General features: G+C 38.9%; 1 non-coding gene across 1 annotated transcript; it reads right to left on the reverse strand.

The window, feature by feature from the left end:
• Positions 1 to 7,814: 7,814 nt before the first annotated feature.
• trnae-uuc (transfer RNA glutamic acid (anticodon UUC)) lies at positions 7,815 to 7,886 on the reverse strand. Its single transcript has one exon. It is a non-coding gene; the product is annotated as a tRNA-Glu (tRNA).
• Between the last annotated feature and the right edge of the window lie 16,218 nt (positions 7,887 to 24,104).

Here is a 24,104-nt window from a genome sequence, read left to right on the forward strand (position 1 = left end):
TGAGCGAGTTTGACAAATGGTGATGGCACGACTGGATCAGAGCATCTCCAAAACTGCAGCTCTTGTGGGATGTTCCCGGTCTGCAGTGGTCAGTATCTATCAAACGTGGTCCAAAGCAGGAACGGTGGTGAACCGGTGACAGGGTCATGGGCGGCCAAGGCTCACTGATGGACGTGGAGAGTGAAGGCTGACCCATGTGGTCCGATCCACAAGACGAGCTACTGTTGCCCAAATTGCTGAAGAAGTTAATGCTGGTTCTGATAGAAAGGTGTCCGAATACACAGTAAATCACGGTTTGTTACTTATGGGACTGCATAGTCAGGGCTCCCATGTTGACCCCTGTGCACCACTGAAAGCACCAACAATGGGCACGTGAGCATCAGAACTGGACCACGAAGCAATGGAAGAAGGTGACCTGGTCTGATAAATCAAGTTTTCTTTAACATGGCGTGGATGGACGGGTGTGTGTGCACATGGCACCAGGATGCACTATGGGAAGAGGGCAAGCTGGCGGAGGCAGTGTCATGCTTTGGGCAATGTTTTGCTGGGAAACCTTTTGGTCCTGCCATCCATATGGATGTTGCTTTGACATGAACCACCTACCTAAGCATTGTTGCAGGCCATCTACACCCTTTGATGGTAACGGTATTTCCTGATGTCTGTGGCCTCTTTCAGCAGGATAATGCACCGTGCCCCAAAGCAAAAATGGATCAGGAATGGTTTGATGACCACAACAATGAGAATGAGGTGTTGACTTGGCTTCCAAATTCCCCAGATCTCAATCCAATCGAGCATCTGTGGGATGTGCTGGACAAACAAGTCCAATCCATGGAGGCCCCACCTCGCAACTTCCAGGACTTAAAGGATCTGCTGCTAACATCTTGGTGCCAGATACCACAGCACACCTTCAGGGATCTAGTGGAGTCCATGCCTCGACAGTCAGGGCTGTTTTGGCAGCAAAAAGGGGACCAACAGCATATTAGTCAGGTGGTCATAATGTTATGGCTGAGCAGTGTATGGTATCTACCTAGAGAACTTCACTAATGGTTTCATTTCCACAATATCATAGTGAGTATAAAGGTTTTAATAATTATACAGTATAATATTTTTTATAGATTTGGGTGGTGGACAGGGGCAGGAGGTTTTAGAGAGTTTAATCAGGTCACATGTACAGTGAATTTACACAATCTGACTGCTCCAATTTTTCTGTTTCTTCACAAGTTAACTAATTATCAAACTCACTGCTTTATTAACTTTTATGCATTAATAGGAAAGTTTGATATTGTGTAATTGAAGAGTCATAATTCTGAGTCACAGAAAAATAATCTATTGCAGAGCCTGTGGATGTGCTGGAGGAATCAGCAGATACTCCCTCTGTCCTCCAGGTATGTGTCAGTTAAATAGTAATATTTTAACTTCATTTAAAACCTACAGGCCACTTTTGTCTAAGTGTGTGTGTGTGTTTGTGTGTGTGTGTGTGTGTGTGTTTGTGTGTGTGTGTGTGTGTGTTTGTGTGTGTGTGTTTTTGTGTGTGTTAAGGTCATTGAGCCAATCCTGCAGCTGCTGCTCACCGAACCACACGAAGAACCTTCAGCTGTCATTCTGGTAAGAAAATCCTTCATTTATTTCCTAAAGCCAATCAATGGATTTTACAAGGTTGTTTTTACTGTAAAGAATGTTAGTATAAATCTGATATGATAAGAAGCACTTATGATCTTCATGCTCTACATTTCACAGCCGCTCGATGCTGATGAGCCGGACAGTGCCTGCCGTGATGTTCAGTGTGTGTCTGTAGTCTCCTCCCTCTCCCAGGTATTCTACACTGCTGTAACTGAGATACAAACACACAAACATCCTTCTTTACAAGATCTAATGTTAAGTTTTGTTTCTCTATTTCTGGCCAGTGGACATAAGCAGAGACATCATTGGAATGATGAGGGGTCCAGAGAGTCGGCTCTGCTGGTTTGAAAGCGCAGAGACACACTGCTTGACTCGCGAGGTAATCACAGTCTTTATTACTCTGATGAAGAGAATGGACATTTTTCAACTGACATGATTTTTAGAAGAGCACTTTTGTGAAATGTGGTTGTAGATCTTGAGTTTCATCTAATTGTCTTTTACAGGGATTCCCTTATTATACCAGTGATAAGGAGAGTTTCACTGGCATTCAGGTAAGGGATTATTCATTGTGGCATCACAAAATGTTATGAACTGCAGTGACTAATTGTGTTTGTGTGTTTTAAGTTTGTTGAGCCGAACATCCAGCTGCTGCCCACAGAACAACCTCAAGACCCTTCACCTGTTTTTCTGGTAACCAAAGCTTTCATTTATTTCCTAAAGCTGATCACTGGATTTTACAAGGTTGTTTTTACTGTAAGTGACAGAATATTAGTATGAAACTGCTGTGATCAGAAGCACTCATGATCTTCCTGCTCTACTCTTCTGAGGTAATTCAGACTTTCAGACCTGATGTGTATCTACATATGCTGCTATTCCCCTGATTCGGATACTGTAAAATTTACTGTGTGAGTTTTAATGATTTAATGATTTGGCTTGCAGGAGAGTGAGGAGCGCCTTAACCCAGAGGAGTTGGAGGTGCCCTTTATTTGGTACGATCCTCTTCACTCTTTAATGATGTAACAGTGTATTGTATGTTTAATATACACTAAACATTTACATCTCTTGTTTCTTAGCTGCCATCTTTCAGACAGAGGGGTGACTGAAATCGGCCTGAAGGTGCCCGCGCTTCGTGAGGCGTTTGCTGTGAGTAAAACCTTTATTCAGCTGCTGTTACTGCGCAGGTAAAGTCCACTCTGCTTTAACTTTTATATTGTGTGCTGTCTTATATTCAGACTCTGCTTGCCAGCATCCACAACCAGAACTTCTTGTTCATGGTTGGAAAGAAGATCGTCATGCGACTGGCAGCAGCTAACAACCAGGTGACTTCAGAATGATGAAAGACTGTATCATTTTTGTGATGGAAATAATTTCAGTTTCTCAGCCATAGGCAAAGTGAGTTACAGAGATTTTTTCGTTTGCTTTAACAGGATGCAGTTGGTGTGCAGTTGGCCTACGAGGCCCTGATTCGATTCCTGAGGACGCCTTCCAATCAGGAATCGATTAAAGCAGAGCTCAGCTCCTGTGTAAGCTAATAAACGCCTGTGTGAAATGACAGATGTTTAAAGATAACAGATTTTGCTAATATAGAAAACAGGACTCCAATATGTAAAGCTAATTTATTTTTGTATCTTTTCTACTCTGTGCAGGACCACCACTACAACTTCCTGGATGTTTTTTTGAGCTGATTTTCTTCAGCTACTTTATAAATGGCTCAAAACCTCAGCCAGTAAGTGTCTTATCAGGAGATTTCTAAGCAATGTTTGAGTTTCAGAACATGGTCTATTTCATCTGGTTTTCTTTTTCCATATTTTTTAAACCTGATAAGACATGGCATTAATGAAGCTTGTCTTTCTTTCCAAAAGTTTAAGGGAGGTTTCTTGGAGCGCCTGCTTGCGCTCTTCAGCATGTGGGACGTGGACGTGTGGGAGCCTGCAGCAGAGCTGTACTTCACAGTGCTTATTGTAAGTGTTGAATATCTTCTGATGCCACGATCCACAAATTCTCAGGATTGTATCTTAAACTCAGTGACACTATGTTGGATGTGTGTGGAATTTGTCAATAGGATTACCTTACAGAGCCCTAGGACCTGAAGAAGGGCTTAACCTTAGCATTTAAGATCCCTCATCCCTTAATAATCATCCCTTATTAATCTATCCCTCTGTTCCTATCCCACTCCCCCTATTCCCATCAATAGTCTATAGATTGTAAATACATATATAGAATTGTTTAGAAATAAACTTATTTGTATACTTCTTATAGACTTTGCTTAAATAAATGTTTATATTTGTTCCTATTGCGGTCTCATTCTGATTATTTTTAGCCATCAGTATATGTATAAAAGTTTCCTTTAAACGCAACACAAACTGAATTTTTCACTCATATACAGATCATTTTTACAGAATTTCACAACCTTTACATGGTTTACTAAAATGTGAAAAATAACAAATATATTATATATTTGTTATTATATTATATTCAGTGTTGGGGAAAGTTACTTTTAAAAGTAATGCGTTACAATATTGTGTTACTCCCTAAAAAAGTAACTAATTGCATTACTTAGTTATTTTTTATAAAAAGTAATGCGTTACGTTACTTTTGCGATACTTTTTCTTAAATTTGACCAGTAGACTCGTTCTCTTTTCATTTTATACACATAGAAACCTATATGTGTTACATTACAAAGTAAACTCACAGTCCAAGTTAATAAAGACATTAAAGAGTGCAATATAGTCTTCCTAAAGTCATTCTAAAATTAGATCAATCTGCAAATGTTTTCTTCAGGTCTGCCTCCATTTCTATATATGCCTTGTCCAAAAAGCTTGTAAAGGTTTTGTGATCGGAGAGCACGGCCCCTGTCCATTTCCCTGATTTTGCTGATGATATTACAAAATGTCGGCGCCTTCACAGTGAAGAGTGGCTGCATCTCCTCAACAATAAATGCAGCAACCAATTTATTGAGTTCAGTCAAACTAATTGTTTTACCTGGTGGTGAACTGAAATCTAGCTTTTGTTGTTCAGCAGTAGGCGGGATATATTAATACTGACATACATGGTTTGTTTATGTAAACTAATGTTAAATAATATCATTTAAGGGGACCATAATGTAAAGCATTATTGATTGAGACATTTCCCATATGAGTAACATAGTTATTCTACCATAATTTAAATCATATCTAAGGCTGGGTTTGATTAGGAGTGGGATTATTAGATAGATGAATTCAGACCCTCGCTGTGAAACATCACCCCCTGGACACAGGTGGACACAGCATCCCTCATTTATTCCAAGTGTAGGGTGGCTTGAGTTCAGACACCATTAGTCAGGTGTGACAGCATTAATCATACTGCAGAATTCCTCTTCACTAAACAGCTTACGAGACAGATACCCCCTGCTGAAGAAATCTGTTTGCTTCACTTTTGTTCAGTCACACAGGACAGCTGTTCTAACTGTTAGATAAGCTTTATTAACTCCACTGATCAAAATGTTTGCTTCCAGTTCCCTTTCAGTCCTACTGCCAACACCATTTTTCCATTTTCAGACAGATCACATTTATCTATGACAAGAAGCAAGATATGCCACAAATGATCTAAAACCACACCATCAGACTGAGCTTTGTCCAGCAACTTCCATGTACATTAGTGTCTTAAAAATCAATTTCAGCCACAGCAGTATGTCAGAGCTTGAGATGCATTTCCTCAAAACACCTGGAATCAGTTATAAATGTTGCCTGCACAGACAAAACAAGGACATTTTAAGACACATTGAGGCCATTTCTGTCATAAATGAACACACTTAAATTAATACACTAGCCTTCAAAATAAGGAATGTACAAAACAGAAAAGAAATATATAAAAGCTGGACACTTTATAGCCTTGCTAAGGCCATAATAAAATATATAGTGGGGTCCAAATGTCTGAGACCACTAGTAAAAATGCTTCTTTTTGGCATTTTTTTCTAATTTAATACATTAGGTCATCAACATCATCAAGCACAATTTTCTCTTCCAGCACCACAGCTATACTTCTTGTGTTTGGGTTGGTCATTGCCACATCTTCAACAAAACTGAGGATATCTACTTTGAGTCCCTTAGTGCAGGTTTCCTTCTGGACTGTGTCCTACAGAGACAACAAACTATGGGTCAAAATCAATACAGGACAAAGATAAGAAAAAGAAGAAGTGTCTTGCTCAAGGGTACAATCAATGTTTTGTGCTGGGACTTGAACACACAACCTTCTTATCAGAGACTCAAAGCCATCACTACAGCTAGCTTGCACTGCTTCACTGGAATCTTTAAGTGGCATTAATTCAGTGGGAGAAATAGCTGAATCAATGCAAACTAGTTATGGTGTTGCTCTGGCATGGTTGTAATGGCTCAGTGACAGAAGGCTTGATCAGAAGGTTGTGTTCAAATTCCAGCACACTTCCAAGCAGCATTGGTTGAGTAAGACCCTTATCTTTCAGCTTAGTTGTATCCTACATCAGTCAAATGAGCAAGTGTGCTGGGTTATGTGTCATTTTATGCAACATTAAGATATTACAGCACTTTACTGACGACCCAAATTGTCAGTCAACTGCTGTAAAATTTAGAGCGTTTTGGTTTCTTATGTTCACTAATCATTAAAATATTTAATACACTTACATTTTTGTTTTAAGGCGAGTCGTTTGGGTTGTAGTCTATACACTCCCAATAGCACATTCTGAATGCCCTTAAAATGCAATTTGAGAAAGGATAGCATTCTCACAAACGTCTCCACAGGCCAGCCATGTTAGACATGACGGATAAGATAAAAAATATTACCAGATACGTTCTCAGTAGATTGTTCTCCTTTTCTCTCAGAAACAAGGGAAGGCCACAAAGTGCTGCAGATTTCCTGTGTGTCAGGATAGCAGTGGTCTAAAACACAAATAGGAAGCAGGAAAAACATGGACAAAGTAAATGGCTTTTACTACAGCTAACATTTGTAGTATGCAGTCATGTTTTTTAAAACCTCACAATCTGAAGTAAACTGATGTTGTTACCCGTTCATCAAGTCTGTCTAGGAGTATTTGAATTTCTCCTCCCAAGGCTCCACTTCTTGATCTATAGAGCTTGATCAATCGTGGTGCAAGTGAGTCCAAGTAACTAAGAAAGATCTGCCTGAGATCAACTCGAGTAACTCTGTAGAATTCTGCATATATCTGCAAAAAATAGAAATAGTTCAAAACTACTAAATGTTCAAAAACATCCAGGATTTTAACTCTTTAATTGCCAAGTTCATAAATGATGTCACTGATTTGGGGAAAAAACAATATATAAAGTGATTGTGGACTGGATATTTTTTTACTTTTTATCAGTCTTGGACATGTGAAAGATTAGTAACAACATTAGCTTTGATGCATTTTTAGTTTTTTTTGCAGCATCAGATTAAATTTTTTCTCCCTAATTTACTGTTGGTGGCTGTTTTTGCCCCATAGACTTCCATTATAACCACATTTTTTGTCTGCACAGCCATGACACTATATAATCATGCATTCTTGATTGTTGCTGGTTTTCCCTGTTGGGAAGAGGTAAAATTTGTGATTTTTACTGTTGATGACTATGTGGCACCATTAACCCTTTAGATAGGCCTGAGCAAAGAAAGCTTAGTTTCTGGCTTTTGTGTGTGTGTGTGTGTGAGAAAGTGAGAGAGACCACCCACCCTGGTGCAGAACACCATGGTCGTGAGTTATATTCTGAAATGGGGGAGGAATGTGATCCTCATCAGCACAAGGCACCGTGAGGCAGTGGTGACAATGTTCATAAATCTGATGCAGAGTAGATTTTTTACAGAAAAAATGGAAAAGTGTATCGCTGAAGGATTTTAAGGTAGTTTCAAACTGGCTTTACCATCAAGAAAAGACAAGCATTTCATACACAGGCCATACATAGGTTTAGTCTGTACTTCTCACCATCCAAAGGCCACAGGTGCAGAAATACACTTTGTTTTTGTGTACTCCATGTAGTTGTGAGGGCTGAGGTACATATTTTGATTTTCTCAGACACATCAAGGTTAGTGTGCAAAGGTCTCTCTCTAACTTTCACACACACCCACATGATAACAACTACTGCTGAACAACAAAAGCTAGATTTCAGTTCACCACCAGGTTCCCGGCCGTTATTAACTGAGTGATTTGGTGAACTCCTCGCCAGTTCTGCGGACAATCCAATAAAGTCACATTCCCCTACCGGGAGTCGAACCCAGGCCACCTGGGTGAAAACCAGGAATCCTGGCCGCTAGACCATATGGGAGGGTTCCCCAGGAGAGTTGAGATCTGCGTTTTACTCGACCACCAAGCAGTTTGAGCTCCAGCGCGGTATCATCCAGAGCTTTGCATGGGAACCTTGCATTGCAGAGCACAAAATCGGCCAGCGCTGACCGAACATCCAGCTACTCGAGCTGTCACTCCAGCGGAAGATCAGCCGCTAGACAGAGCGTGGGCTGGTGTTCCTGGTGCAGAAAGCCAGCATACCTCCTAGTACAGGACTCTCCGCATTTCAGGGATTGTGGGAGGTGTTACTCTGCCAGCAATTCGGCAGCTGGAGTCTGTGGCACACCTCTGGGCTCTTAAAAGGCAGCCGAGCCAGCCAGGAGTCGAACCTAGAATCTTAAGGGGAGCGGGGTCCTACCTGCTTATGCTTTTCAAGTGACAAACGGCCAAAAGCCATGCCTAGCATTCAACGGTGATGTGGAAAAGCCAATGCCGTGACCCGGATTCGAACCAGGGTTTCTGCAACCACAACATAGAGTACTAACCACTATACGATCACGGCACCCCACGCACCTGGGCCAGCAGGAAAAAGGAGCTGCTACATGTTGTGATATGCGTTCTGGCGCCCCTCTGGCCTGGTGCAGTGGCTTTTGATTTAGACATGATTGGAATAGTTGTAGTCTTTTTTGACACTATATCGAGAGACGATCTGATTCATACCCAAATGATACCTTCTGTGCTTTTTAAATAAAAAAACAAACAAATAAATTAAAAAATCCTGCAACCCGGATACACTACATGATTAGTTCTATTGACACTGGGACTGACACTCACAGACACCGAGAGAGAAAATAAGCCAAAAGAGAGTTCACCTCAGTTCATCAAGAAGCTTAAGAACGATTTAAGTTGAAGAGGTCAATGGTACTGTGGCTTTGGTTATGTAACGTTTTGCGCAGTGAATCGAAATGAACACAACACCAACATGCTGCTGGCTGCAATCGGTGATCGTTTTCGGATTCCGTTGCCGGCCGTTATTAACTGAGCGATTTGGTGAACTCCTCGCCAGTTCTGTGGGTAATCCAATAAAGTCACGTTTAACGGTAACATTATTAGCTAGATGGCATATTCTTCTGCTATGGAAACAAATTCTCCCTCCATCTTTTGATGACTGGCAGTAAGATGTTATGAGCTTCATTCATTTGGATAAAATTAGGTACACAATAAAGGGCAATACTGGCAGATTTTCTGAAACTTGGGGCCATTAATTTTTATTTTTTTCTGATTATGTGAATTCTTCTTCTATAGTTGGTCAGTCTAATCATTAGGATGTCCTTATAATTGTGGCTTGATCAAGTATGTGCACTGTGTATACATAATTTATATTAATGTTTTGTTTGCTGATGTAAACGATTGTGATTATATTTAGTTAGTTAGTTAGTTAGTTAGTTAGTCTCTAAACTCAAATTCAGTTTCTTCTGTACATATTTGACATAGACTATTTTTTGCTTTGTATAACTGTATATATATAATCAGAAAGAGGACATTCTTTAAAAAAGAGAGATTTGATTTGAAACCTGAACTGCTATTAGGTCCATGCTGAACACCTTCTGACCAATCCAAATCAAGTATAAATTTTAATCTCAATACTGCACATAATTATCAAATAAAAGTCTATCCAGCTGTTATCCAAAAGTCTGAAATAATGTTTCTCTTAAGTGTTTTAATTCAAATCCATATTTTGGTGTGATTTATACACATGGGTTTGTCCATTCTGATTCTTGGATGCTTTATTATGTCCATTTTATGATGAAACAGGAAAAGACTTTGAAAATCATCTGTCATTTTCTGATCATGTTAAATATCAACACAACTAGACTGAAATATACAGGTAAGATATGCAACTAATTGTAACATGAACAGAGCAAGATATAAACTGATATCTACTGGTTTCCTGTCAGGGTTGTGGACTGTTTTCTGCCCACTAGAGACCCCCACTGCCTTTTTGTTGGTGTCCAGTCTCTGTCATTATGTCTAATAGGTGTCTCCTGTGCTTTGTTTAGGTTTGTGTATTTAAGTCACCCTTTTCCTCCACAAATACTTTGCTTAGTGTTTCCTGTACCTTGATTAAGTCTAGGTCAGCCGTGTGCTCTGTTTTATGGCCTTGTCCTTAAAAGACTTTGTGCATCTGGTATAGTTCTTTGTTTTGATTGATTGACAAGTGCTCTTTTGAATGCCTTATGGATTTATTTTGTGGACTAATTAGAATGACTTTTTGGAAGTATTGACTTTTGTTTTTTGATTAGACTCCTGTGAACCTTTTGTATGCTTTTGGATTAACCTTGTGGATTTTGGGGATTTATTCTTTGGAACTACTGTCAAGTCTTTTGAGCTGACTTGTTGGATTTGTTTTGTGGATTATTTGACTTGCATTATTATCTAATTAAAGATAAGTAAACATTTCTCCAGAACTGTGATCTGGTTATCTGCATTTGTGTTCAGCCCCCTTTGATTGTGTTCAGGTTTTCTCACTAGTCCTGCCCTCAGTCGCTGCCATAACCTACTGTTCCTTCATTGGACCACTTTTGATAGATACTGACTACTGCAGACCGGGAACACGCCACAAGAGCTGCAGTTTTGGAGATGCTCTGATCCAGTCGTATAGCCATCACAATTTGGTCCTTGTCCATACTGTAGGCTTGCCCATTTTTTCTGGTAAAAACCTATAAACTATAATATTGTGCTCACCATACAAATAGATGTACGATAATACTGGATTCAGGAAGCTTCTGCAGATGACAGCAGAGGAGTTTGATATCTTGCTGGGGATGGTTGGACCTCTCATAACCAAGCAGCACACACAAATGAGACGGGCAATATCCCCAAAAGAGCGTCTAGCTGTGACCATGCGGTTTTTGGCAACAGGTGGGTCTGGCAGAACAATATTTGATTCAACAAGTATTACTTTTAAGTGTGTGTTGCTATATTTTATAGTTACTTTATTTCTTGTGCAGGCGAAACGTTCAGTTCCCTCAGTTTCCAATACAGGGTTGGGGTAAGCACTATTTCTAACATAGTCATGGAGACCTGTGCTGCTCCTGAAGGTACTCACTGATTCCCAACATTTACTCAAATGCTGTACTTAAAGGACACATTTAGTACATTGGTAAAAAATAACTTTTAGTAAAATTAGCTTAAAAATGAACATCTGTTTCAGTAAAATGCATCAGTTATTTGTGATGGTCTGTAAACTCCAGCCTACAGTGTCAATTTTACTATGAGGTTAGGACCATCAAATTTTTTGTTCCAATCATTTTGTAATGATTTCAATCTTCAACATGGCCTTACTCAATATTCCAGATATCAAGTTGATGATTTTACAGAATGTTCTTTACATTATGATTATTTTATGTACAAAACAGTCACCAATAAAATGACTTTATCTGGGTTTTCAGTCATGTATAACTTATAACTAAAAAGTAATTTTAATAAAAGTATACATATGTATAGTTTATAAATGATCTGAATGCATCTTCCACCACTGATTACCAGTAATGTACAAAAAACAGTAGTATGCTGTGATGATCAATATAGCTATAACGTCCCAGAGTATTTGTATTTTCAAGGTCACTGCTTTTTGTATTTTAATGTTTATTCTGTAATAGTCAATGAAGCCTTAAGTAATGAATCCATAGTTGCAATGCTTCAGAAATGTTTTATTTTTATGCTCTGTGACACAGAAATAATGTTCAAATCTGTTCTTCTGTTCTTTTGCTAGACCCACAACAGAGGCAGAATGGCGTAAAATAGCGCATGATTTTCAATCTAAATGGCAATTCCCACATTGCTTATTGCGCTTGATGGTAAACACATCCGTACACAGCCTCCAGTTAAAGGTGGCAGTCTTTACCATAATTACAAGTCCAGCTTCTCTGTAATAATGATGGCTGTTGTGGATGCCAATTACAAGTTCGTCTACGCCAGTGTGTATTTTGTAGAAGAAGGAAAAGTGTCTTTCTTAAAGCATGGTGCTTCTGTTATTGATGTTAGCCTTTTATGCATAGAATACTATGTATATACTGTATCTTCAGACTATACAACTTGGGTGTACATTGAAAGCATTGAGACAGGTGTCCATGACTGTTAGAAATAGTGCTTACCCCAACCCTGTATTGGAAACTGAGGGAACTGAACGTTTCACCTGCACAAGACATAAAGTAACTAAAATATACAGTGAGGGGAAAATTATTTGATCCCCTGCTGATTTTGTACGTTTCCCCACTGACAAAGAAATGATCAGTCTGTAATTTTAATGGTAGGTGTATTTGAACAGTGAGAGGCAGAATAACAAGAAAAAAATCCAGAAAAATGCATTTCAGAAAAGTTCTACATTGATTTGCATTTTAATGAGTGAAATAAGTATTTGATCCCCTATCAATCAGAAAGATTTCTGGCTCCCAGGTGTCTTTTATACAGGTAAGGAGCTGAGATTACAGTAGGAGCACTCTCGGGAGTGCTCTTAATCTCAGCTTGTTAACTGTATGAAAGACACCTGTCCACAGAAGGAAGCAATCAATCAGATTCCAAACTCTCCATCATGGTCAAGACCAAAGAGCTGTCCATGGATGTCAGGGACAAGATTGTAGACCTACACAAGGCTGGAATGAGCTACAAGACCATCGCCAAGCAGCTTGGTGAGAAGGTGACAACAGTTGGTGCGATTATTCCCAAATGGAAGAAACACAAAAGGACTGTCAATCTTCCTCTGGGGCTCCATGCAAGATCTCACCTCATGGAGTTTTTCAATGATCATGAGAACGGCGAGGAATCAGCCCAGAATTACACTGGAGGATTTTGTCAATGATCTCAAGGCAGCTGGGACCATAGTCACCAAGAAAACAATTGGTAACACATTATGCCGTGAAAGACTGAAATCCAGTAGCGCCCGCAAGGTCCCCCTGCTAAAGAAAGCACATGTACAGGCTCATCTGAAGTTTGCCAGTGAACATCTGAATGATTCAGAGGTCATGTGGTCAAATGAGACCAAAATCCAGCTCTTTGGCATCAACTCAACTCGTCGTGTTTGGAGGAGGAGGAATGCTGCCTATGACTCCAAGAAGACCATCCCCACTGTCAAACATGGAGGTGGAAACATTATGCTTTGGGGGTGCTTTTCTGGTAAGGGGACAGGACAACCGCACCGCATCAAAGGGACGATGGACGGAGCCACGTACCGTCAAATCTTGAGTGAGAACCTCCTTCCCTCAGCCAGGGCATTAAAAATGGGTCGTGGATGCAAAGAGGAGTGGGCCCAAATTCCTTGAGATGTGTGCACACCTGGTGGCCAACTACAAGAAATGTCTGACGTCTGTGATTGCCAACAAGGGTTTGCCACCAAGTACTAAGTCATGTTTTGCAAAGGGGTCAAATACTTATTTCACTCAATAAAATTCAAATCAATGTATAACTTTTTTTGAAATGTGTTTTTCTGGATTTTTTTTTTCTTGTTATTCTGTCTCTCACTGTTCAGATAAACCTACCATTAAAATTACAGACTGATCATTTCTTTGTCAGGGAGCAAATGTACAAAATCAGCAGGGGATCAAATAATTTTTTCCCTCACTGTATACCGTACACTGGCTAATGGTGATTTGTGAGGACTTTTATTTTTTTATATATATATATATATATATATATAAATAAATTTAAAAAAATGTAAACATAAATATGCTAATTCAGGCTAATTCCAGAAACAAACAATGTGATTTCTGTGGCATTTCACACTGACACTGTGGACCATATGTGTGTATGTGATGTAGCACTAAATGTGATGCCCTCTTTTATGTTTTAATCAACATGCTGGAGAGCTTCAATGTCTTTTTAGCCACTTCACTTTACTTAGCATTTTGCACAACATTTCTTATAGCACAACTTGCGGTTCCCCTCTAAACTGTCCAGACACACACACACACACACCCGGAACCAAAATCACATGTAATCATTCATAACATCACATCTTCCCCACTTTAAAAGTAAAGCACTATCTTTGGGATTCTTTACTTCTATTACTAACTTTTATGCAAAAAACAACCTTTTTTTTCTTTTATCTAACAGTAACACAATAGTTGCAGTTTAACTGTGAGATATTACAATCAACCTTTTTCTTTTTCAACTACCCCAGTCCTTGAAATATTTAACAAATTTCAATAAGCCTTTCAGGAGGTCTAACAGGTCATCTTGGTCTGCAAGACATCGCAGGAGAGACATTATTTTTGCAGATTTCGCTTCCACATCTTCAGCATTTACTTTTTGGGGTTTTCATTCTTTGCTGCTTTTGCTTTGCAAAATGTGTTTTGCTCCTCTTTTTTAATGGCCTGCACTGCAGCATCTTCTCTATGTAGTTCCTTGGCTTGTGCACAAGTTATTTCAGCAGGTCTACACATATTGACTGATTTCTCCAGTGTCAGGGTCAGGGTCTTTCCCTGAGACCATTATCAGGAATCCCACAGACTATTTTGTCCCTCACCATTGAGTCTCTAAAATCTTCAAATTCACAAGTCTTACTTAGTGTGTGCAGTTTTGCAAGGTACTGGTCAAAACTCACTCCTTGTGTCTGGTCAGCAGAGAAAAATTTGTATCTCTCAAAAGTGACATTCTTACTTGGCATGAAGTATTATGGAACATGTGCCACACACAAGACCTGAAATAATTGTTTGGTCTAAAAACCACACACCTGGCAACACACAAACATCATCTGACATTCACTGAATTGAACTAGATGACTGTTCCTGAGAAAATTCAGCAACTTATTATTTCAATCAATTTACGCACTAGGCTTTCTCACAACAAATCAATCTCACTGTTGGATATGTAATCTAATGATGATGAGGTAGTTCTAGGTTTCGCCTTGTTTTATATAAGCTGTATCCGATACTGCCATCCTGTGGTGAGATTGAGAATTGACCTAATACAGGAGACTTACTATCAGGTACCACAGAGTATAGAAGTAATGCATTAAGTCTCTTTATATACTTTCACAAGAAGACCAGCCTGTAACCACTTAATGAAATAGAAATAATAAATGAATTAAATGACTTGAATGAAATTTTATTTTTATACTTGTACAGAAGGCCATCATACAGAGGTGGCAGCAGGAATAACACAGGCTACTGACTTAACACCTTACTACACACTGTGTCACTTTAAATTTCATTCATCTCAGGTTACTTTTAGAAGCATTACTGCACTTTAAAGCTTTGGACCCTGTGTTTTCTATAATGTATTATTTTCATTTTGAATGTACTTTTTTGTGATTTCAGTATTTATACCCTATACTCTTATACTTACACTCTACCCATGTGTGTACTTACCCCCACTGTTACCCATAGCCCCTCCCTGCATGCTTAGTCTCGTCAGCACTGTGAATGTCATACATGTGTCTTAGACCTTGAGTCCAAGAGAATTATTATTTCATCTCATCACACTGTATGTGGCTGTGATTATCTTGAAATACCGCATAGTTAAAGCTCTGTGAAGAGATTCTGGCACTTAGGTTTAAAACACTTAAATCCTCATTATTCCCATCCTACAGTTCTGTTATTTATTTTAAAGTAAATTGTTCTTCATAAGTATACCAGTAATTGTTAAGAAGTTTCTGTCAGTTCACATTTCACAATACAAATCAAATCCAGCTCCAAGAAGAGATTCAGGGTCTAAGGTGATCTGTTATAAAGAAGGTATCAGCTTTCATATAAGCATTTCTTTAATGTTAACTAATGCAGTAAATAAAGTAAGTTAACAGAGCCTTAATGTAAAGTGTTATCACAGTATGTTTATATGGTTTATTACTCACATAAATAATTGTAATGTGATAAATGTATTGATTATGTCCACTGAAAAAAAATCAGCTGAATCAGAATAAACCTAAGCTTTTAAACTTTATTTGTAGAAAACATTGTTTTCCTTTGAGGATTAAGCTCTTATTAATTCTCAATATTCTTAAATGGAATCACAGATTTTTTTAAAAATTTTTTTAACATTTCACAGGCTGAAAGACTGAATTTGTCAAATGTCAGATTCATTCAATCACCGCAAAACAAAAGACTTGAAGAAACCAACTCGGGTAAAACAACAAATCTACGCATGGAGTCCAAAATTCTGTGACCACATTAATAATCTGGGATTTTTCTTCAACTGCATTTTTTCCTATTTAAAATATAGAAAGTAAACAATAGTTCATTTAAGATTCTGTACTCTTTCTAGGTGTCTATTTAAAGGTCAGATTTTCCTCATGTCTGATCTTTTTTACTGAAGCATGTGTTCAAGTGACACACTGATGCATTTGATCTAAAATGGCTTGTAAGGTTTTACATAAACTTGTGGTGTCCATGCAGCTCAAATGCACACACTCATTTAAAGCAAAAAAGGCAACATGCTAAATGCTAGAAGCTCAGAAAGGCATCTTGCATAAATTTCAAAGATTTGCAGAAAGAAAGAAAGTTGTTGTCAAATAATATAATCTGTAAAACAAATTGATGTATTAAATTAGAAAAAAATGCCAAAAAGAAGCATTTTTACTAGTGGTCTCAGACATTTGGACCCCACTATATATTTTATTATGGCCTTAGCAAGGCTATAAAGTGTCCAGCTTTTATATATTTCTTTTCTGTTTTGTACATTCCTTATTTTGAAGGCTAGTGTATTAATTTAAGTGTGTTCATTTATGACAGAAATGGCCTCAATGTGTCTTAAAATGTCCTTGTTTTGTCTGTGCAGGCAACATTTATAACTGATTCCAGGTGTTTTGAGGAAATGCATCTCAAGCTCTGACATACTGCTGTGGCTGAAATTGATTTTTAAGACACTAATGTACATGGAAGTTGCTGGACAAAGCTCAGTCTGATGGTGTGGTTTTAGATCATTTGTGGCATATCTTGCTTCTTGTCATAGATAAATGTGATCTGTCTGAAAATGGAAAAATGGTGTTGGCAGTAGGACTAAAAGGGAACTGGAAGCAAACATTTTGATCAGTGGAGTTAATAAAGCTTATCTAACAGTTAGAACAGCTGTCCTGTGTGACTGAACAAAAGTGAAGCAAACAGATTTCTTCAGCAGGGGGTATCTGTCTCGTAAGCTGTTTAGTGAAGAGGAATTCTGCAGTATGATTAATGCTGTCACACCTGACTAATGGTGTCTGAACTCAAGCCACCCTACACTTGGAATAAATGAGGGACGCTGTGTCCACCTGTGTCCAGGGGGTGATGTTTCACAGCGAGGGTCTGAATTCATCTATCTAATAATCCCACTCCTAATCAAACCCAGCCTTAGATATGATTTAAATTATGGTAGAATAACTATGTTACTCATATGGGAAATGTCTCAATCAATAATGCTTTACATTATGGTCCCCTTAAATGATATTATTTAACATTAGTTTACATAAACAAACCATGTATGTCAGTATTAATATACCCCGCCTACTGCTGAACAACAAAAGCTAGATTTCAGTTCACCACCAGGTAAAACAATTAGTTTGACTGAACTCAATAAATTGGTTGCTGCATTTATTGTTGAGGAGATGCAGCCACTCTTCACTGTGAAGGCGCCGACATTTTGTAATATCATCAGCAAAATCAGGGAAATGGACAGGGGCCGTGCTCTCCGATCACAAAACCTTTACAAGCTTTTTGGACAAGGCATATATAGAAATGGAGGCAGACCTGAAGAAAACATTTGCAGATTGATCTAATTTTAGAATGACTTTAGGAAGACTATATTGCACTCTTTAATGTCTTTATTAAATTGGACTGTGAGTTTAAAAAAAACGAGAACGAGTCTACTGGTCAAATTTAAGAAAAAGTATCGCAAAAGTAACGTAACACATTACTTTTTATAAAAAATAACTAAGTAATGCAATTTGGTACGTTTTTAGGGAGTAACACAATATTGTAACGCATTACTTTTAAAAGTAACTTTCCCCAACACTGAATATAATATAATAACAAATATATAATATATTTGTTATTTTTCACATTTTAGTAAACCATTTAAAGGTTGTGAAATTCTGTAAAAATGATCTGTATATGAGTGAAAAATTCAGTTTGTGTTGCGTTTAAAGGAAACTTTTATACATATACTGATGGCTAAAAATAATCAGAATGAGACCGCAATAGGAACAAATATAAACATTTATTTAAGCAAAGTCTATAAGAAGTATACAAATAAGTTTATTTCTAAACAATTCTATATATGTATTTACAATCTATAGGCTATTGATGGGAATAGGGGGAGTGGGATAGGAACAGAGGGATAGATTAATAAGGGATGATTATTAAGGGACGAGGGATCTTAAATGCTAAGGTTAAGACCTTCTTCAGGTCCTGGGGTTCACTGTACAAACCTGTAGGAAAGAAAAGAGATTTTTTAAATATTAAGTTGATCAAAAATAGAAATAAAATGATTTCAGATTTACATGTGGAGCCTGAGCAATGTAGGAAAAAGAAGTGAGAGAAAAGAAGATGAAATGAAACAGAGGAAGAAAAGATGAAGTGGGTAAGGGGAAAGACATTGCTCAGAGCTCCTCCAAAATGTCCATCATCAGCTGGACGTGCAGCTTGAGGAGTCGCTGAACTGTGGTGGCTAAGGCTGCTGGGTCACTGTAGAGCTCCAGAGGCTGAGTGAAGAGTACTTCAGCAAGCTCTGTAAGGTAATCCTATTGACAAATTCCACACACATCCAACATAGTGTCACTGAGTTTAAGATACAATCCTGAGAATTTGTGGATCGTGGCATCAGAAGATATTCAACACTTACAATAAGCACTGTGAAGTACAGCTCTGCTGCAGGCCCCCACACGTCCACGTCCCACATGCTGAAGAGCGCAAGCAGGCGCTCCAAGAAACCTCCCTTAAACTTTTGGAAAGAAAGACAAGCTTCATTAATGCCATGTCTTATCAGGTTTAAAAAATATGGAAAAAGAAAACCAGATCAAATAGACCATGTTCTGAAACTCAAACATTACTTAGAAATCTCCTGATAAGACACTTACTGGCTGAGGTTTTGAGCCATTTATAAAGTAGCTGAAGAAAATCAGCTCAAAAAAAACATCCAGGAAGTTGTAGTGGTGGTCCTGCACAGAGTAGAAAAGATACAAAAATAAATTAGCTTTACATATTGGAGTCCTGTTTTCTATATTAGCAAAATCTGTTATCTTTAAACATCTGTCATTTCACACAGGCGTTTATTAGCTTACACAGGAGCTGAGCTCTGCTTTAATCGATTCCTGATTGGAAGGCGTCCTCAGGAATCGAATCAGGGTCTCGTAGGCCAACTGCACACCAACTGCATCCTGTTAAAGCAAACGAAAAAATCTCTGTAACTCACTTTGGCTATGGCTGAGAAACTGAAATTATTTCCATCACAAAAATGGTACAGTCTTTCATCATTCTGAAGTCACCTGGTTGTTAGCTGCTGCCAGTCGCATGACGATCTTCTTTCCAGCCATGAACAAGAAGTTCTGCTTGTGGATGCTGGCAAGCAGAGTCTGAATATAAGACAGCACACAATATAAAAGTTAAAGCAGAGTGGACTTTACCTGCGCAGTAACAGCAGCTGAATAAAGGTTTTACTCACAGCAAACGCCTCACGAAGCGCGGGCACCTTCAGGCCGATTTCAGTCACCCCTCTGTCTGAAAGATGGCAGCTAAGAAACAAGAGATGTAAATGTTTAGTGTATATTAAACATACAATACACTGTTACATCATTAAAGAGTGAAGAGGATCGTACCAAATAAAGGGCACCTCCAACTCCTCTGGGTTAAGGCGCTCCTCACTCTCCTGCAAGCCAAATCATTAAATCATTAAAACTCACAGTAAATTTTACAGTATCCGAATCAGGGGAATAGCAGCATATGTAGATACACATCAGGTCTGAAAGTCTGAATTACCTCACAGTCGTTGTGATCATAGTCCCAAGTGGAGGTGAACATCTGTCCATCTTCAGCCACATACAGCAAAGTGCAGGTTACCGTTGTAATGGTTTGCTGTTGAATAAAAAAAATATCCACACTGAAGACAAATAAAAGCACAACTGACAAAATTCTAAAAGTTACTAACTACAAGATACATTTCATGACAGTGCAATAAATTTACCACAAAATAATGTGGCACGACGAATGATGTCTCCATTCGGTTACAGGAGATGAACTCTGTAACCCTCCCAGATTCAGCCTTAAGAGAACAAATTAAAGTGAACACAATTAGTCACTGCAATTAACAAAAGTTTTGTGATGCCACAACGAATAATCCCTTACCTGTATGCCAGTGAAACAGTCCTCTATGGAGGACTCATAAGGGAATCCCTGCAAATGACAAAAAGCTGAAACTCAAGATCTATTTCACAAACGTGAGCGTCTAATAATCATCAAGGTCAATTCTCTTCCTCAGAGTAATTAAGTCTGTGATTACCATGTGATTCAAGCTGCTCGTCTTGGTGGATTTAAACCAACAAAGACGGCTCTGTGGGCCCCTTATCATCCCCAGGAAGTATGTTTTCATTTCCACTGACTGAAAATAGAGAAACAAAACTAAACATTACAACTTGTAAAGACGGGTGTTTGTGTGTTTGTATCTCAGCTGCTGCACTGTAGAATACCTTGAACTGGGAGATGGAGGCCTGTGCAGAGAGGAACTGAATATTACACCAAGCGCTGATCAGCTCACCAGCATCGAGCGGCTGTGAAAAGTAGAGCAGGAAGATCATGAGTGCTTCTGATCACAGCAGTTTCATACTAATATTCTGTCACTTAGAAAAAAACAGAAAAACAGGTGAAGGGTCTTGAGGTTGTTCTGTGGGCAGCAGCTGGATGTTCGGCTCAACAAACTTAAAACACACAAACACAATTAGTCACTGCAGTTCATAACATTTTGTGATGCCACAATGAATAATCCCTTACCTGAATGCCACTGAAACTCTCCTTATCACTGGTATAATAAGGGAATCCCTGTAAAAGACAATTAGATGAAACTCAAGATCTACAACCACATTTCACAAAAGTGCTCTTCTAAAAATCATGTCAGTTGAAAAATGTCCATTCTCTTCATCAGAGTAATAAAGACTGTGATTACCTCGCGAGTCAAGCAGTGTGTCTCTGCGCTTTCAAACCAGCAGAGTCGACTCTCTGGACCCCTCATCATTCCAATGATGTCTCTGCTTATGTCCACTGGCCAGAAATAGAGAAACAAAACTTAACATTAGATCTTGTAAAGAAGGATGTTTGTGTGTTTGTATCTCAGTTACAGCAGTGTAGAATACCTGGGAGAGGGAGGAGACTACAGACACACACTGAACATCACGGCAGGCACTGTCCGGCTCATCAGCATCGAGCGGCTGTGAAATGTAGAGCATGAAGATCATAAGTGCTTCTTATCATATCAGATTTATACTAACATTCTTTACAGTAAAAACAACCTTGTAAAATCCATTGATTGGCTTTAGGAAATAAATGAAGGATTTTCTTACCAGAATGACAGCTGAAGGTTCTTCGTGTGGTTCGGTGGGCAGCAGCTGCAGGATTGGCTCAATGACCTTAACACACAAACACACACAAACACACATACACATACACACACACACAAACAAACACACACACACACACACAAACACACACACACAAACACACACACACACACACACACTTAGAAAAAAGTGGCCTGTAGGTTTTAAATGAAGTTAAAATATTACTATTTAACTGACACATACCTGGAGGACAGAGGGAGTATCTGCTGATTCCTCCAGCACATCCACAGGCTCTGCAATAGATTATTTTTCTGTGACTCAGAATTATGACTCTTCAATTACACAATATCAAACTTTCCTATTAATGTATAAAAGTTAATAAAGCAGTGAGTTTGATAATTAGTTAACTTGTGAAGAAACAGAAAAATTGTAGCAGTCAGATTGTGTAAATTCACTGTACATGTGACCTGATTAAACTCTCTAAAACCTCCTGCCCCTGTCCACCACCCAAATCTATAAAAAATATTATCCTGTATAATTATTAAAACCTTTATACTCACTATGATATTGTGGAAATGAAACCATTAGTGAAGTTCTCTAGGTAGATACCATACACTGCTCAGCCATAACATTATGACCACCTGCCTAATATGCTGTTGGACCCCTTTTTGCTGACAAAACAGCCCTGACTATCAAGGCATGGACTCCACTAGATCCCTGAAGGTGTGCTGTGGTATCTGGCACCAAGATGTTAGCAGCAGATCCTTTAAGTCCTGGAAGTTGCGAGGTGGGGCCTCCATGGATTGGACTTGTTTGTCCAGCACATCCCACAGATGCTCGACTGGAATGAGATCTGGGGAATTTGGAAGCCAAGTCAACACCTCATTCTCATTGTTGTGGTCATCAAACCATTCCTGATCCATTTTTGCTTTGGGGCACGGTGCATCATCCTGCTGAAAGAGGCCACAGACATCAGGAAATACCGTTACCATCAAAGGGTGTAGATGGCCTGCAACAATGCTTAGGTAGGTGGTTCATGTCAAAGCAACATCCATATGGATGGCAGGACCAAAAGGTTTCCCAGCAAAACATTGCCCAAAGCATGACACTGCCTCCGCCAGCTTGCCCTCTTCCCATAGTGCATCCTGGTGCCATGTGCACACACACCCGTCCATCCACGCCATGTTAAAGAAAACTTGATTTATCAGACCAGGTCACCTTCTTCCATTGCTTCGTGGTCCAGTTCTGATGCTCACGTGCCCATTGTTGGTGCTTTCAGTGGTGCACAGGGGTCAACATGGGCGCCCTGACTATGCAGTCCCATAAGTAACAAACCGTGATTTACTGTGTATTCGGACACCTTTCTATCAGAACCAGCATTAAATTCTTCAGCAATTTGGGCAACAGTAGCTCGTCTTGTGGATCGGACCACATGGGCCAGCCTTCACTCTCCACGTGCATCAGTGAGCCTTGGCCGCCCATGACCCTGTCACCGGTTCACCACCGTTCCTGCTTTGGACCACGTTTGATAGATACTGACCACTGCAGACCGGGAACATCCCACAAGAGCTGCAGTTTCGGAGATGCTCTGATCCAGTCGTGGAGCCATCACCATTTGTCAAACTCGCTCAAATCCTTACACTTTCCCATTTTTCCTGCTTTTAACACATCAACTATGAGGACAAAATGTTCACCTGCTGTCTAATATATCCCACACACTAACAGGTGCCATGATGAGGAGATCATCAGTCTTATTCACGTCACCTGTCGGTGGTCATAATGTTATGGCTGATCGGTGTACATCTGTAACCATGCCCTTTAGAGCGAGAGCTGATTAATCAGTAGTCTAAGTATGATTTAGTATAAAACCAGTAGTCAAGGTTGTTAAAAGTGACTTTTTAATGGGGATGAGTATTATATTGTGGAAATAAATGAAATTCTCGTTGGTCAAGCTCATCAACTCGTTCAGGATTTTAGTGTGTAATGTAAAACAACAGCCAAGTTCACTAGCAGCTTAACTAACATTAGGCTAAACATTATATTTATATTATATTTACCGATAAAATGTGTACAAATTACAACAAATAGACATGTAGATATAATTAGTCCAACTATTACAGTGTAATTTAAATCGGTAAAAATCGGCTAAAGTCCGCTAGCGCGCTAGCTAGCGGATCACAAGGCTAATCATGATTTAGTGTAAAACCAGTAGTCAGGGTTGTTAAAAGTGACCTACTAACAGGGTCAATATTTCATTGTGGAAATAAAATAAATTCTTGACCAAGCTTAAGGATTTTATTGTGTCATTTAAACCAGTAGCCGAGTTCGCTAGCACGATAATTAGCATGATGCTAACTGTGTAAATGAAATGATTAGCGAAGTTCTCTAGGTAGATAACATACATCTGTAACTAAGTCCTTTAGACCTGACTAAATCACTAGTCTAGTCATGATTTAGTGTAAAACCAGTACTCAGGGGTGTGAAAAGTCACCTTTTAAATGGGTAAATATTATATTATGGAAATAAACTAAATTCTCGTTACCCGAGCTCATCAACTCGGTTCAGGATTTTAGTGTGTAATTTAAAGCAGCAGCATGTTCACTAACAGGTGAACTATTATTAGGAGAAATATCATATTCACATTAATATAACCAATAAAGTGTTAAATAATTACAACAAATATACAAGTTCTCTCGGTAGATATGATTAGTCCAAATATTACACTGTCATTGAAATCACTAAAAA

The sequence above is a fragment of the Hemibagrus wyckioides genome, unplaced genomic scaffold (assembly GCF_019097595.1).
Source record: "Hemibagrus wyckioides isolate EC202008001 unplaced genomic scaffold, SWU_Hwy_1.0 Contig6, whole genome shotgun sequence".
Classification (NCBI taxonomy): domain Eukaryota; kingdom Metazoa; phylum Chordata; class Actinopteri; order Siluriformes; family Bagridae; genus Hemibagrus; species Hemibagrus wyckioides.